Raw genomic sequence first — 16,386 nt, 5'->3', positions numbered from 1 at the left:
GGCAAATTTATCCAGATCCAGGTCCTTGGCTCTGCTACCAGCTGCATTTAGCTACTTTGGTGGATTAGCACCTAGGGAAGTAGAAGAATTTTCCCTTAGCTAATAGACAGTGGTCCATTATTTGAGGGCCACTTGTTCCATGTAGAATAATTGGAACTCAAAAACTTGAGAAAAAACAAAAACTATGTTATAAACTAAAATAGAAGGGAATGAAACTATATTTATGATAAGAGTACATGTGTGCTGATGGGCTGAGAGAACCCAGGACAGAAGTTCCTTATTTTAAAAATTTTTTAAATAATTATACATGAAAGTATATTGCATTTTTGCACTTTGATATATCATACATAGATGGGATATAATATCTCTTTTTTCTGAGTGTACATTTTGTAGAATCACATTGGTCCTTAAGTCACATATATACATAAAGTCTGTTTTATTCTATTATCCTTCCTATCCCCATGTCTCTTCCCCTCCCCTCCCTTTACTTCCTTCTACTTAATCTAAGGTAATTCTATTCTTCTCTAGTGCTCCCCACCTTATTGTGAATTAGCATCCGCATATTAGAGAAAAAATTTGGCCTTTGGTTTTTTTGAGATTGGCTTATTTCGCTTAGCATGATATTCTCCAACTCCATCCATTTATTGGCAAATACCATAGTCTCTTCCTTCTTTAAAGCTGAGTAATAGTTCATTGAACATATATATATATATATATATGTATATGTATATATATATATATACACACATATATATATACACCACATTTTTTTATCCATTCATCTATTGAAGGACACCTATGTTGGTTCCATAGTTTAGCTATTGTGAATTGAGCTTCTATAAACATTGATGTGGCTACATTACTGTAGTATGCTAATTTTTTAGTCCTTTGGGTATAAACTAAGGAGTGGAATACATGGATCAAATGGTGGATACATTCCAAGTTTTCTGAGGAATCTCCATACTACTTTCCAGAGTGGTTGTACCAATTTGCAGTCCCACCAGCAATGTATGGGTGTGCCTTTTTCCAACATCCTCCCCAACATTTATTGTTGCCTGTATTCTTGATGATTGCCATTCTGACTGGAGTGAGATGAAATCTTAGTGTAGTTTTGATTTGCATTTCTCTAATTGCTAGAGATGTTGAACACTTTTTCATATATTTGTTGATTGATTGTATTCTTCTTCTGTGAAGTGTCTGTTCAGTTCCTTATCCCAATTTATTGATTGGGTTATTTGTTTCTTTGGTGTTAAGTTTTTTGAGTTCTTTATATATCCTAGAGATTAATGTTTTATCGGAGATGCATGTGGTAAAGATTTTATCCCAATCTGTAGGTTCTCTCCTCATATTATTGATTGTTTCCTTTGCTGAGAAGAAGCTTCTTAATTTGAATCCATCCAATTTATTGATTCTTGACTTTACTTCTTGTGCTTTAGGAGTCTTGTTAAAGAAGTCAGATCCTAGACTGACATGGTGAAGATTTGGGGCCACTTTTTCTTCTGTTAGGCACAGGGTCTCTGTTCTAGTCCTAAGTCTTTATCCACTTTGCATTGACTTTTGTGCAGGGTGAGATATAGAGGTTTAATTTCATTTTGCTACATTTGGATTTCCAGGTTTGCCAGAGACATCAATTATTATTTCCTCAAAATCTTGAAAATCCTGGTTAGGGGGAGATGCAGGTCTGCCAGTCTCTAGGACTAGTGACAAAGAGGCACATCAATCTTTCCCCAACCCTTACCAACAAAATTATTTCAGAAACCATGAAGCATTTTAGCAGAGGTTACCACCTTACAGTCAATAATTCAGGGACCTCAAGAATAACAAAATAATGTCAGAGAAGTTGATATGTAAGAAGTAATTAATGTGTTATATGGGATATATTACACTGAGATTCAATGTACATATACATCAGCAATACATGTATTAAAAAATAAATCTTGGCCTCTGTCTCTTACTATATTATCAAAGTGATTTCAGATGAATTATAGAACTGAATGTAAAAAGAAAAATCATCATGAAAAATATCTTGAGACTTTAGAGAGAAAAAATATTTCTCTGAAAGGACACAGAAAAACACAATTAATAAAGGAAATGATTGACATATTGGACTTCAATGAAATTAATAGCTTCTGTCATCAAAAGACACCATTAAGAGATTAGAAAAGACAAGCCTCAAAATGAGAGAATTCATTTGCAATGCATAGAACTCACAAATGACTTGTGGCCAGAACACTTAAAGAAGTTCTATAAATAAATAAGAAAACACAATCCTAGAGAAAAGTGTGCAAAATTCTTTGACAGGAAAGTTTCAAAAAGCTGCCCAAATGGCATATAAACATTAATAGTCATCTGGGAAATTCAAAAGCAATTTTACTATACTCTCACCAGAATGGCTAAAATTGAAAAGGCTGAAGATACCAAGGCCTGGCAAATATGGAGTGATATGTACCTTTGGTAGGACTGTATGCTGGTACCAGTCCTCAGAAAACATTTTGGCATAGTCTCCTAAAGCAGGACATACACATCTCCTAAGTCAGATGATTTCTCTTCTAGGGAAACATCTAATGTAAAAGTATTCATATGTTAAGAACAGACATGTTCAAAGCAGCATTATTCCAAACAGGTCAAACCTGAAGACAACCCAATTGCCCATCAATAAAAATATGGAGAGCTGAAACCTTGATATAGTCAGACAATGATCTACAAGGGAGGCAAAGGGTGCTATAGGTTCATGCAGCAGAGCAGATGAATCTCATAACTGTAATGTTGAGTGAGTGAAGCCAGACTCTAAGGAATATATGCTGTAAAATTTTACTTGTATGAAGTTCAAAGACAGGTACAACTTACTGATGGTAATGGCAATTGAAATCAGGATAGTGGTTATACAGCATAATCTCATCTCATCTAGACACTATCGAAAATTGCCACCTTCTCTATGCATAGTTTTCTGTTATTCTCCTTCTGCAATTATAAGAGGATATTATGTGTGTTTTATTTAGTATTTATATAATTCTGCCTTTCTTTATCATTAGATTTATTAGTTTTGGTATTGGAGAATGAACTTAGGGGTGCTTTACCACTGAGCTGTATGCCTAACCCTTTTTGTTTTCTCTTTTTAAATCAGGATCTTGCTAAGTTTTCCAGGCTGGCCTCCAATTTATGATCCTTCCTTAGCCTCCTGAGTCACCAGGATTATAGGCTTGTGCCACTGAGCCCAGAACTTTATAATCAGCTTTTTAAAAATTATTTTCATTATTTTTATTATTTTGCAGTACTAGAGATGGAACCCAGGTCCTCATGCATTGCTATGCAATCATGTACCACTGAGTTAAATTCTTAGCCCCTGTAATCATCTTTTTAAAGAGCATCTGTTTCCTTGTTTATCGCTAACCCCATCCTGCCACATACATATGCACTCAATAAGTATGTTCAAGATAGTGATAAAGAAGATAGAGTTGAGATCATAAGGTTATTCTAAATAGACTTTTTGAAATAATATTTTTACTAAACTATGATGCATGAATAATAAAATTCATAAATCATAAGTGTAATAATAATTAATCTTCATAAAGTGAATAACTCCAATGTAATGAACATGCAGACCAAGAAATGAAACTTTTCTGGCACCCCAGTCATCTCCTCTTCCAAAGTAACAAACACACTAAAACCACAAATTATCATGGCCATTTCTCAGAAGTAGGATAGTTCCCCACCCCAAAGTTTGGTTCAGACAGATGTTAACATTAAAGACGTCACACACATATCAGAAGGGTATGAGAAGGTTTATTACACCGGAAGGCTTTCTGGGGAAAGAAAGACAGATCTCTCAAGCTGGGCTGCAAATGGCTTGAAACAGCAAGAAACGGATGCTGGCCTGAAGGGTTGGGGTGGGACCAGGGTGAGTGGCCATCTGTGTGGGAAGGGCTTGCATAGTTTGAATCTCCCCTTATCAACAAAGAAGGGATCATCAAGATATTCTATCAACTTGTTCAGATGTGGGGCAGAAGGGAAGAGGGAGGAACAAAGCTTAAAAGACAGCCGTCCAACATCAAACAGTGAAGTCAGACTTTTTATTACACAAACACTAGCCCTCGTTTATGTCTCGCTTATGCTCCATGTCCATCATGATCTGAGTGGTGGCTCTGGTCCATGTCATCTTTAGATGTCAGAGCAACATTATCTGGAGCAGTGCTCATCACTTTAGCAGAGAAAAAGTAAAAATAAATTTTAAAAAATTAAATTAAATTAAATTAAATAATAGCCAATCTCACAAATAATCTTAAAGTTTCTGCCTCCACGTGATACCCTTTGTACTTCTATTTCATTGACCAAAGCAAGCCGTAGGACAGCTGAATCCAGAAAGTAAGAAGCATGTGTTTGGAAGGAAGAGAACCAGAAATATTTGACAAGCTGCATGGTTGTCTACTCTAGGTGGATCTCCAAGGATAAGTTCCTGAAATGAACACTTGGAGGATGAAGCTAGAAAGAAAGGTGGAGTTTAGTAATAGAAGGTGTAATGTTTTGGATCTAAAAACATCCCCCCAAAAAGCTCATGGGTTAGGCAGTATAACAGCATTCAGAGGTGGCAAGATTGGATTATGAGAGCTATAATCTCATCCGTGGATTACTCCTCTTGATGGATTAACAATTTAAATGGACTATTGGGTGGCAACTGTAGGCAGGTGGGTATGGATGGGGATATAGATCACTTGGGGTCTGTGCCCTTGAGGATTATGTTTTGTCCCTGGATCCTCAAGCACTCCCCCCCAACCTACCCCCACCTTCTCTCTGCTTCCTGGCTTTCATGAGCTGAGCAGCCTTCCTCTGCCACACCCTTCCACCATGATGTTCTACCTCACCTGAGGCCCAGAGCAATGGAGTCAGCCAAGACCGTGGCCTGAACCTTTGAACCCAAATAAACTTCTCCTCCTCTAAGTTGTTCTCGTCAGGTGTTTTGGTCACAGCAATGAAAAGCTGCCTAACATAGAAAGCTTTGAAAATTAAGTATTTTGGACTTATGACACAGAATGAACAATTTTTTTGAGTATGGAACATGTTTGTTTCAGTAAGATGGTATAGATAAAATAAGAAGCCGGAAGCTATTGGAATAAGGAAGAATGGGTGAAGGTCTAAAGGACAGTGACAATAAAGATGGAAAAGTGGAGGCTGGGACTTTGGAGGTCCAGTTGGATACAAGGTAAAAGTGAATAGTGATATTTATCTCATTTTAGTCTATCTGCATGAGCAGAAGAGGGATATCTCACAGAGCACCAAGGACTACGCTGGGAAATGAATAAATTTTCTTTTGAAAGTGCTGAGTATAAGGTGCTGAAAGTACATCTGAGGAATGCAGAGTGTATAGAGGAACCGAGACTCAAAAATGGTTGTCTAGAACTTAAAAAGAAAGATGAAACTGGACTTATTGCTTCTTACATCAATATCCAATAGGTGACAGATGAAGCCATGAAACTGGATGAGGTTGCTCAATGAGAGACCCCAGTTATAAGAAAAGAAGGCTCAAGATGAACTTGGAGAAGACTTACATTTAGGGAGTATGCTGGTCAGACAGAAGCTGGTAACAAAGGTGGAGAAGACTATCAGAGACAAAGAGGAACATAAGCTCTGGCAAGAGACTCCAGGAAAAGGGAGGGGTTCACAGTGTCACGTGCTGCCAAGAGGACTGATAGGAAGAGCACCAAAAAGATGCCATTGGATTAGCTGTTGAGGTGACAAGTGATCTTCATCGGGAAAGCCATTTTGGTGGAGAAGTAGGATTAGAAAGCAGGAGGATTATGGCAAGAAAACGAATGAGCAAGTGTATAACTAGGGCTTTGGATAAGTTTGGGATGGAAAGAAGGTGATCGGTATATGGAAAAATAGCTGAAGAGCAGGCAGAGTTTCTGGAAGGTTTCACTGTATAACTTGGCACGCCATCTTGTATGCTTCCTTTAGAACAAGGTTTTTAGGCAGAAATGAATTATGCTAAAATCTAAATACAGCTCTTGATAAATGACAAAACAGGTCAGTAACTCTGAGCTGTGGGCAAGAACTTTACAAGGTGTGGATCAAACAGAGTCTACCCCGATATTGTGTCTGGAGAGTTCCAGAATTCTCTGCTGGGTTTGGAAGTTGGCTCAATGCAAGCTCAGGGCTGCCCTCCTTTCCATAACATGGATTGAGTTTGCCTGCAAAAGAGATCAATACTGAGGAAAACAAGGCTGAGAGAGAACGTGACTAGAAGCATGGTCCCAATGTGCTTCTAGGTATGTCTGAAGCTTGCAAGATCTAAGTCTGTACTTTTCTTTTATACAAGCCAATTAGTCCCTCTTTATTAAAATTAGCTTGAGTTTAACCATTTGTAACTGAAAGAGCCTTAATACATAACATCACTATGGCTGTGTATGCATACTCTCATAGAACCTTCTACACCTCAGGTGGGATTCTAAAGAACCGACTTAACATTTGTAAAAAATCTGTGAATCTGTGATGATGAGAAGGAAATTCAGAGTAGAATTGAACGGAACATTTGTCTTTCCTTAATTTTTTTAATGGGGTCTTCTGTACAAATAGTAAAAATGTTGCAATAAGATAAACATTAGCTTTTGAGTCATAGTGTACATAGTTTTCTTTGAGATGCAATTATGGAGAACATGTGCATTGGATTACTTAGTTATTTTCCTCAAACGAATTCATTTTAAAAAAACACAATGACATTGCCACTAACAAAAGGATAGTATCTGATTTTTTTTTAAATATTTATTTATTTTAGTTTTTGGCGGACACAACATCTTTGTTTGTATGTGGTGCTGAGGATCGAACCCGGGCCGCACGCATGCCAGGCGAGCACGCTACCGCTTGAGCCACATCCCCAGCCCAGTATCTGATTTTTTTAAAGGAAAAATTTTCTATTTTTGTAATATAATCGGAAGGTTCCAAGATCTAAAGGGATCTTTTCCCACACACACACTGCTTGCACTGGACTTCCTTATTTGTTTTTGGATTAGTTCCCAATTGACATCAGACACAGCAGCAAGACCCTTTTCTCTTTTGTATGGTATAGGGCAGCATCAATTTGTGAGTTGTAAATACCCAAACTCTCTCCTAAAGATTAGCCTTAACTAAATTGCCCAGGGCCATGAGATGAGGGATTGCTCTTCCACTTGCAGAATTAAAAAAAAAAAAATTGTAGCTTTCAAAAGGAGCAGGAAGAAGCTTGTCCATAATAAATCATCAACAAGCAAGGTTTCTAAAGAGGAAAAGGTTGATATTGATAGAGGCAGCATTTTTCTTTCAACAGAGAAGATCTTTCAGTGAGTTTGGAACTGACAGCTTACAAATCCTAGGAAGCTGTGAATTCGAATAACACAGACTTAAAAAGAAATGCTACTTTGTTTCACATATTTGAACATGTTTCTTCCTCTAATTGGGAAGTAGTTGCATTCAAATGTCCAAATCATCTGCAGCATTTGTAAGCTCTGCACATCTAAAGCTACAGTTCACTTTTTGTTTATATGTCAAGGAATTTGGCTAATCCATTTAATTATCAATGGGAGTAAAAGCACCAATGGGATAAAAGTGTGGCATGACAAAGAGTTGGTGTTTGGACCCTGCATATAATTATGCAAAAAGTTTCCTAATGCAATATCATGTTTTAGAAAGAGGCAGCAGCCTGCAGGTTGAAAGACTGGTTTCTAAATCTTGCTTTACAGCTCCTGATGTAGAACCATGGAAGAATTAGCTAATTCCTCTGAATCTATTTCCTCAGCTGAGGAGCCTATCTGGGAATGTTCTATTGAATCCTTGGTTGATGTCCAAGCTGCTATTGGTATCTAATAAATTATGCCTAACTCACCAGCATGAAACAGTTCTTTTACTGTACCAACAAATTCTGTGGATCAGGTATTCAGGCAGGTCTTAGCTGTGTAACTCTTTTGCTTCTTGGGGCCATTACTAAGACCATCTAAAGCAACTCAGCCAACAGATGAGATAGTCGGAAGGGTTCACGGCAACTCTACTCACATTTTGTGGCTCTGTCAAATAGCATGTTCTTGGCTTCTCCAGCATGGTGGCCTTTCCAGGTGGGAGGTCTTAGAGTGTCAGACTTCTTAGATGGTAACTTGCTTCTAAGAGAGCAAACATTCCCAGAGGTCAAAGTAGTTTGAATCTAGCTTTGGAAATCATATACCATCATTTCTACTGCATTTTATTCATTGCAAGGTGGCTCATATGCAAGAACCAAGGGCAGAGTTTCCAACTTTTGATGAGAGCAATGTCAAGGTACTGAAAGGTTATCACACCTACTTATAAAGTTTCAAGTATTATTTCTCATCATTCTTCTCCAACACTGTGTGTCCACTCCCATATTTCATTCATTCTTCATTCACTCATTCATTTATTCATTCATCAAATATGTGTCCCAATCCTGGTCAGGCATAGAGGGTAGCCTACAGAATATTAATGGACAAAACAGAAACATGATCCCCATTCTCACACAGCTTATAGACCAATGCAGGCCACACATTCATCAAATGCAGTTAGATATACAGTTAAAAAAATACATTAAGTGCTGTGAAAGAAAAGTGCAGAGATCTCCAAGGGCACACAGTAGAGAGACCTGGGTCAATCAAAGTGGGAAAAGTTCATTTTGAGGAACAAAAAGTGGGTTGGAGTTTGCTCGTTGCAGTGTATCAACATATCTGCACACAAGACCTCATCTTGCCCCTAAATCTTGGTGTCCTAATTTTGAGACCCATTCTTTCTACCCTACTTGATTCCTCTTAGCATTCCATTCATGGCTGAAGTTCCATATTCAATATTGAATATGACTCCATTTTTTTTTCTTATCCTCTTGAACCTCTACTGGCATCCCACTGTTAGCTGAAAAGAACTAGAATATTTAGTATGGCTTTGGAGACGCTCCCTCTACTGACTCCATCCCTACTTCCTGGATCCATCTCCCCCTACATTTTTTGGAATCCTGACTTCAGCCACACCAGCCTGCTTGCTTTTCCCAGAGCATTCATTTCCATGCCTCTGTGCTTTTTATTCTCACTGATCTCTTTCTGAGATGGCCATCCCTTTGTCTCCATCATTAAATGCTATTCATCTTTACAGGTCTTGCTTAAGTGCCACTCCACAGTGAAGCCTTCCTGATGCCGGTGCATAATTACTGTCCCCTGAGTGTTCTCTATAGCCCTTTACTGATACTTCCTTTCCACTGCTTTGCCAGTTATTTCCTTACTCCTATTGAATTTTCAGATCCTTGAAGACAGCAAGTGTATCTTTTTCATGGCTCTGTCTTCCAAAGAGCCTTTCACGATGTCTTCTACATAGTAAGCACTCAATAACTGCAGAATGAGTGAATGAATGAATGAATATTATTTTGAAGATCATAGGATGTGGAGCATCAGGACTTTGCCACCTTAGGTATACTTGGCATCGCGGGTGGCATATAATATTAATATTTCACTGTAAATAAGCTTGTAGCTTTTCATACGTACATATTTTAAATAGCCCTGAACCTCATTTAAAATGTTTTGTTCACAATGCTGGTAACATTTTTAAGCACTTCCACCAAGTTATGAACTCTTTGGAGCAGGAATTGTGTCTTTTCCTCTCCCAGATATTTGTTTTATATATCAATCACCAGTGGGAAATAAAAATACTCAAACTATTTCCTGGGTTCAAAAATTATTCAGATAATTTTCACACTTTTTATATGTACACATCACTGCATTAGGCAATGTGTGGATCTGGGTCCATCTATGCATGTATATTGGAACGGTATAAACACAGTTTGCCCTGAATTTGGATAAAGCTATAAAGGAAATGATTTATCCTGAAAAGAAAGAACCATAACTGGCAAGTCTTTGATATAACTCAATATCCTTGGTAGGTCTCCATCTCGTCCTTCAGTATTGCCATGGTATAAATGTTCTCACTGTGTGTGCTTGCATCTTGCTTTATGTTGTCCTGGAAGGTACTGATAAGGAATATTTTCTGTATGGAGTGGGGGAGCCAAAAGGCTGCAAGTATAGTCACAGAATCACCATGACAAGAGCCAGAAGGGGTGGAGGGTGTGTGGGTCCAGGTCTTTCATTCTACAGATGAGGAAACTGAGACTAATGTTCATGCTCTTGTCTTTGAACCTCATGGTGCTTAATCTTTGGGAGCATGAATCAAAAAGGAGACCTCCCATATTAAAGGAAGAATAGTATAATGGCTGTTTTTCCCTCCTAGGGTCACTTCTAATGGCAGTGTTCCAGAACACACCTGTTGGAGCCCAGTCAGAGCTTATTAAGTGCATACTTATTTATACCATGAATGACATCATCCATCCATCTTGGGAGCCACCGTGCTTACCCCCACAGGTTCCCAGAGGTTGCTGAGAGGTCCCCTGATTTCCTCGACCTCTGTGTGTCTTCGATCCTTGACCTTTAAGGCTCCCTGGTGCCAGAATGTCTACAGCTGGAGGATCAAAGACCCTCAGAGGAAAAATCCATTCTTAAACAAGATGAAGACAGAGTGAGTTATTAGGAAAACCAGCTATGCCCCAGAGCCCTGTTCATCTGGAAAATGCCTGAACTATATCCCAAGTATAAACATAAAGCCCTAAGACCTAAACACAGCTCAAGTCAGAGGCAGAGCTGATATTAAGCTTGGGGCTCCTGCCTGCCAGTCCAGAGCCACATTCCTTCTGCCCTCTAAAAGGACTCTATGTGCCTGATGCAAAGTAAGTGCTCAATAAATGTCTTTGAAATAGGTGAATACGTGAGATGACCTGTAATAAGAGATACAAATATAACACAATTGTAAAGATAAGAGCAAAAGATAAAGTGGGAATTTACAAGTAAACCACAGGGTTAGACATTTTAGTTTAACCAGTTTCCTGGCAGCCAAGGCAAAAAGGGCAATGTACTGGGCTTCACCTAGTTTTATTGTGTAAGAGAACATAACCTTCTAGATCAGCAAGTGCTTCCCTCACGTTTCATTCTCTGGGAGAAATGACTCATGTGCAAAATCTTCCTCCTGCATCAAAGTGTTATTGCATCTTGAGGACATCTGTAGATTATTCCTTGTTTTATAGCCAAAGTGATTCTTGCAACAGTTTTGTAGTTCCTCCTTAAGTGTGGGTCATACAGTCTACTCAAAGAGAATAACTCCATTTTGATTACCATTCCCTGGCTGCCTGAATGTATTATTTCTTCACAACCCTCAGTCAGGATCCACTGTTTAAGCTGAACCTCAGAGCATTCTTCAAATATTTGCAAAGCCCTCTCTAGTTACCGAGGGCCTTCCTTTACTAAGTCTCATAGAGCTCAATGCTGGGATATTTTTGCAATCTCCTATACTTAGCCTGGCATATAATCCTTGCTCATGTTATCCCAGGCGCCCCCCTTAAAAGTCCCTCAACAAATGAAGTAACCTGAGTAGAATAAAATCCTCGTTGATTGATGGATCCTAGCTTTGCTCTGTACTCGGCCCAATCTTGCTTTACAGGCCCTGCTAGGACTCCCTCCCGCCCACTCCATTTAGGCATTGTCTCCTATTTACAGCCAAACTCCATATTTTTTTTTCCCTGTTCTCTTTGTGATAGCCTCCATCTCCCAATCTGAAGTCACAATTTAACTTGGAGCTTCAAATTTGACAAACCAAGTCTATGAGGGCTTGTGCACGTTAAATTCACAATTTAACCATGACCATTCCTTTGGACTCCTTTGTTCATGTGTGAAAAAACTAAGACACTCCCCCCCACCACCAAAGAAAAAGTAAAATGATTTGCTTTTCAGTTCTTTGCCTGGTAAATATACTTAACCTGTTAAAACTTCACTGTGGTATTTGTTTTCTGTATCATCTCTGTCCTGTGGGCTGGGAGAATTGGTTCCTAATTCATTGCACCTTGTCTTGGATATCTTATTGATTATTAATATTAATTAAAAATATTAATATATTCTTAAAGTGAATTGCATCACTATCATTTATTTGGTATTTGATATCAGTTTGAAAGGGGTTCATGAATAAATAAATAAAGCAGGGTCACTTTAAAGTAAAAACAAAAATCTATAAAATATTTTGGTTACTTTGATTATTTCAAGGTGAACTTGACAACAAAGGAGTTTTTTCATTATCCTAAGCCAGTATTCCTGTAGCACATCCAGTAAGAATACCTTCCTTTGCCTATTGATTCTGACAACTCTTTCTACCAAAAATATTGGCCCTATTTGATTCAAATGTATGGTATGTCAAGATCATTGTACTGTCATGTGTAACTAATAAAAAAAATATTGGCTTTAATTCTTTCATTTCAAATTTTAAAAAGTTTTCTTTTAAATTGATACTATCATTTTTAAGAACCACCACAAAGTAAAGGATGTATCCGCTTAGGTAAGTGCCCTCTTATAGGGTGCCAAATGGGCAATGAGGGTCCTGTTCATAAGAAGATTTATAGAATGGAAAGACAAGCAGGTCTTTGTGGGAGCTTCTGCAAACAGGAGATGTGAGAGGTGCTCAGAACAAAGAAGGGGTCATCCTTGAAAAATACAGGAAGCTTTGATCTTTCTCCTTGCCTAGAGCAAGGTGAAAGGGTAGTCTTAAACAAGTCTGATCTGTGTATTTAAGTTAAACAACCCTTCCAACAAGTATGGGCAAGGGGAAGGGCTATTCAAATGGTAAAAAAAATACAGCTCCAGATTTTGTGGACAAATACACCAAGTGTAAAATAAATTCCTTCCCCCTTCCCCAATAGGCTTAACTGTAGCAAATAACGAATATTTTGAAAGGGAGCAATTGGATAGTTTCAGAATGCAAATTTGGCAGAGTAATAAAACTTCAGTAATTTTGGAGATGTTACATTCTCGCCTATAACTTCAAATTCTACACATCTTCCTAGGCTTGGTATGCTACTAGCCTTAAATATAACTGCTAATGCCTTTGACAGATCTGAGAAACAATGATTCATTTATAAAGCCCCACAGCATTTAAGGAAACACTCAGGATAATGAGGGAAAGGAGGGCTAGGCTTGTGTTTTGACTCATCCTGGGGAAATGATAAGCCTTTCAAATATTTGCTACTTTTTCTGCAGATAACATATTTGTCTCAGCAAGGTCCATGCAGTTACTGTGTAATCATTCACAGAAGCACCCCAGATTGTAAATGCTGGCATTTAGCCATTGGACTGCCATAGAGAACTTAAATATGTTTGGCACAATATCTTGAAACATTGTTTCTAGTGCATAAATCCATCAGAGATGCTAGGAATTTATGTTTTTGCAGTAATAACGTATGAGTTTTTCTTTTCTTTCTTTCTTTCTTTTTTTAATAGGAACATCTCACCCCTGTTTATTTCACTCCCTGAAAGTAAAAGTGACAACTTAGTACTAATTTTGTTTTGAAATAGACAAAGAGTATCCAGGAGCTGTTCCTTTCTGTCCTATCTGCAGTCATTGCTAGGTAGATTCTGTAGATCCCAGGAGGATCAAAGTGAGAAGACAAGTAGAAGAAAACTAACAAAGTTCCAAGGCTGGCCCTTAAGCCCCTTGCTTATGAAGCATTCCTGCAGTCTCATACCCAGTTCTGGGCAGCACCCACCAGTCACCCACATACAGGGCAGACACCCAACTATCCAAATTCAACTACAAGCCAGAGATGGAGAAGCGAGGGCAGTTTATTGTGCAGTCTCAGTGTGTTGGCCTCTAAATTTGTCATAAGAGCAGATCTGCCTGCATGTGGAGGCCAGGTCAGGAGCTACCACATGGAAGGCCAGTAGTGCCACTGCCATTAGGCAAAGTGCACAAAATCACCCGATTAGGCTGAAACCTAGCCCAGGGGGCTTCTGCTCACCCAAGCCATGTGCCTTGCGCAGGCAGGGTTGACTCATTGGCAGTATCGTTTTGTAATTAAAAAAAAAAAATTCCCTATATGGTTGGGGTTATCCATCTAGGAGGCTCATTCAGCCCAGGATTTACAACCAGGCAGATTCTCAGATTTACACTTCTAGTAGACAGCCCCAAAGATGATATCCCCACAATCAGAGAGCCACCTCACACTGAAAGCAGAGGACTTGTTCATCATTCACCTAAACCTATGACTCATTTACAAAGTCACCTGTCATATGTGACATTGTATGAGTTTGGAAAAGATAGATGGTGCAACCTTTTATAGGATGAAAATATTCCACAATTTTTAATTCTTGTCACTAAGTTTTAGCACACCTTTATTTCCCCCCCTTTTCCTAAGCCCCATTTTAAATAGTTTCCTTCCCACTGTTTTAAAAAAAAAATGGAAGTAGACTGGGTCTCTCTCCCAACCTCTCCCAAGACTTCTGAGAAGCTCCAACCAAGGAACAGAAGGGAAGAGGCAGGAACTGGAGGCAGGCAGGGCTGATGCCTTCCACTGCAAACACTGGGGCTAACTGCGGCTGCCTGTCACCTCTAATCATTTTTCCTCTAGGAAATGTCATTGCTTCATTGCATTGCAAGAAAATGAGTCATAGTGTGGGGCCCTGATCCATTTCCTGACTTTTAACCTGAGTCTTGTAACCTTTTTCAGTTGTACTGCACCCAGAGAAAATGAAACACATCGAAAAGTAAAGGCCAGCATGTCTCATAAAGGCCTTTGAGGCCCCGGGGTAGGGTTAACTCTGCATATATATTAATGATCAAAATACAGTCTTGTTTGGGTGTCACATCCTGGATATGGCACGAACCCAGTACCTAGGAAATGGAAAGGAAATAGTCTTCAGGATGTGTCTGCAATTTCTTGGCAGAAATCCTTCCTTTTCCTGTATCGGGTATAATTACTAGTGACAATGTTAAATTTAATTAAGATGCCTTGCTTGGTTTTTGTTTGGGTGGTGGTTTCTGTTGTTAAACTCTGTGTGAAAATGGATAGTGGTCCCCACACTCATATTTTAAATCTTATGTACTGCATTTGTGTCTCCACGTCTTAGGATTGGTTACAATCCTACCCAAATGACATTATGAAGCTATTTCCTGGAATGTCAAGGGCTGAAATTGCCCTGTCAAGAACGACTCTGTTCTTTCAGGGATTTCAGAGAGCAAGGGCTCAAATTACATTCTTGCTCTGTTATTATAAGTTTTTTTTTTTTTTCTGCCAGGAAACCACTGGTTTCAGATAATTTGCATATATCCAATGAGAGTGACCTACTGTTCTATGGAGGTTTTCAAGATTGCATGACAGCATCGTGGAAGAATCTCATATGGGGAAAGGGGATTTCCCCCCCTTTTCCTAAGCCCCATTTTAAATAGTTTCCTTCCCACAAGCTGATGTATCCACATTCAAGGAGTTATAAGTAACCCAGCCCATTTTCCTGCCTCGGCCCCTGTCGCTACTTCAATAACATAAACAGCCACACAAAACTGGAAATAAGCTGTTTAAAGAAAAGGTGACTTATTCCTTCCGGTCTGTAAAGCAGACTATTTTGGCCCACAACAGGGAGAATTAACCCATTTCTATCTCCCAGGCAAAGGCATAGCAAAATGTCTCCTCATTTCTTTGTGACTGGAAGAGTTAGAAATAACCTCATCGACGTCTTGATATTGGAATATAGTTTTTGACTTTATACATGGGATTCCAGTTAACCTAAAGCACACAATATTGTATTATTTCACTTGCTACCACAAACATTAGGTCTCCATCTGGGATTCTCAGAATTGTTCACATTTTTCCAAGAGCTTTTTGCAATTGTTCTGGGAAGCAACTATTGGACTTCACTGGCCTTATAGTGATGCTATAATGATCAGAAATCAGAAGCTTGATGAGATTTCCAAATATCACCTGAAATACCAGCACAGAGTAGGATATTAATAAGAAAATAAAAGATAAGTAAGTATATAACCAGGGTGTCCATTACTAAGTGAAGATGCTCCAATAATATTAAAACTTACAACTTCTCCGACATTATGCTATCAAGTTCGAAGTCCCCACCTATGTAATTTACAGGCCCAGGACTAGACTAGATTTCTTGCTTCTCCATTAAGTGACAGATAAACATGGGTCCACGCTCCCCCTGCAGAGGCATATACAGGACTTCCAGACACCAACGACTGAGCTGTGTGTCTTTGAACAAGTTATGTAGTCTCTCTTGACATAAGATTTTGCATCTGTAAAATGAAGGTATTTAATAGTTTATGTCTAGATTGTTATCTAAAATATTTATTCTAAACTTGTCCATTCCCAAATGAGTGGACTCCATATTAACTCATATTCAAAGACATCCAATAAATGGTGTTGAGTGAATGTATAGTATCTTCTTCTTCTTCTTCTTCTTTTTTTTTTTTTTTTGAATGTTCAGGTTTTCTTGGACTTTCTGCCATGTGCTTTACCTAGGAAGTACTGCTGAATTCTCTCAGCAAGTCTATGAATTA

This window comes from Marmota monax, unplaced genomic scaffold, assembly GCF_021218885.2.
Source record: "Marmota monax isolate L192 unplaced genomic scaffold, Marmota_monax_Labrador192_F-V1.1 WCK01_AAM20220418_F8-fsc00110, whole genome shotgun sequence".
Taxonomy (NCBI): domain Eukaryota; kingdom Metazoa; phylum Chordata; class Mammalia; order Rodentia; family Sciuridae; genus Marmota; species Marmota monax.
Note: the sequence above shows the minus strand (reverse complement) of the source record.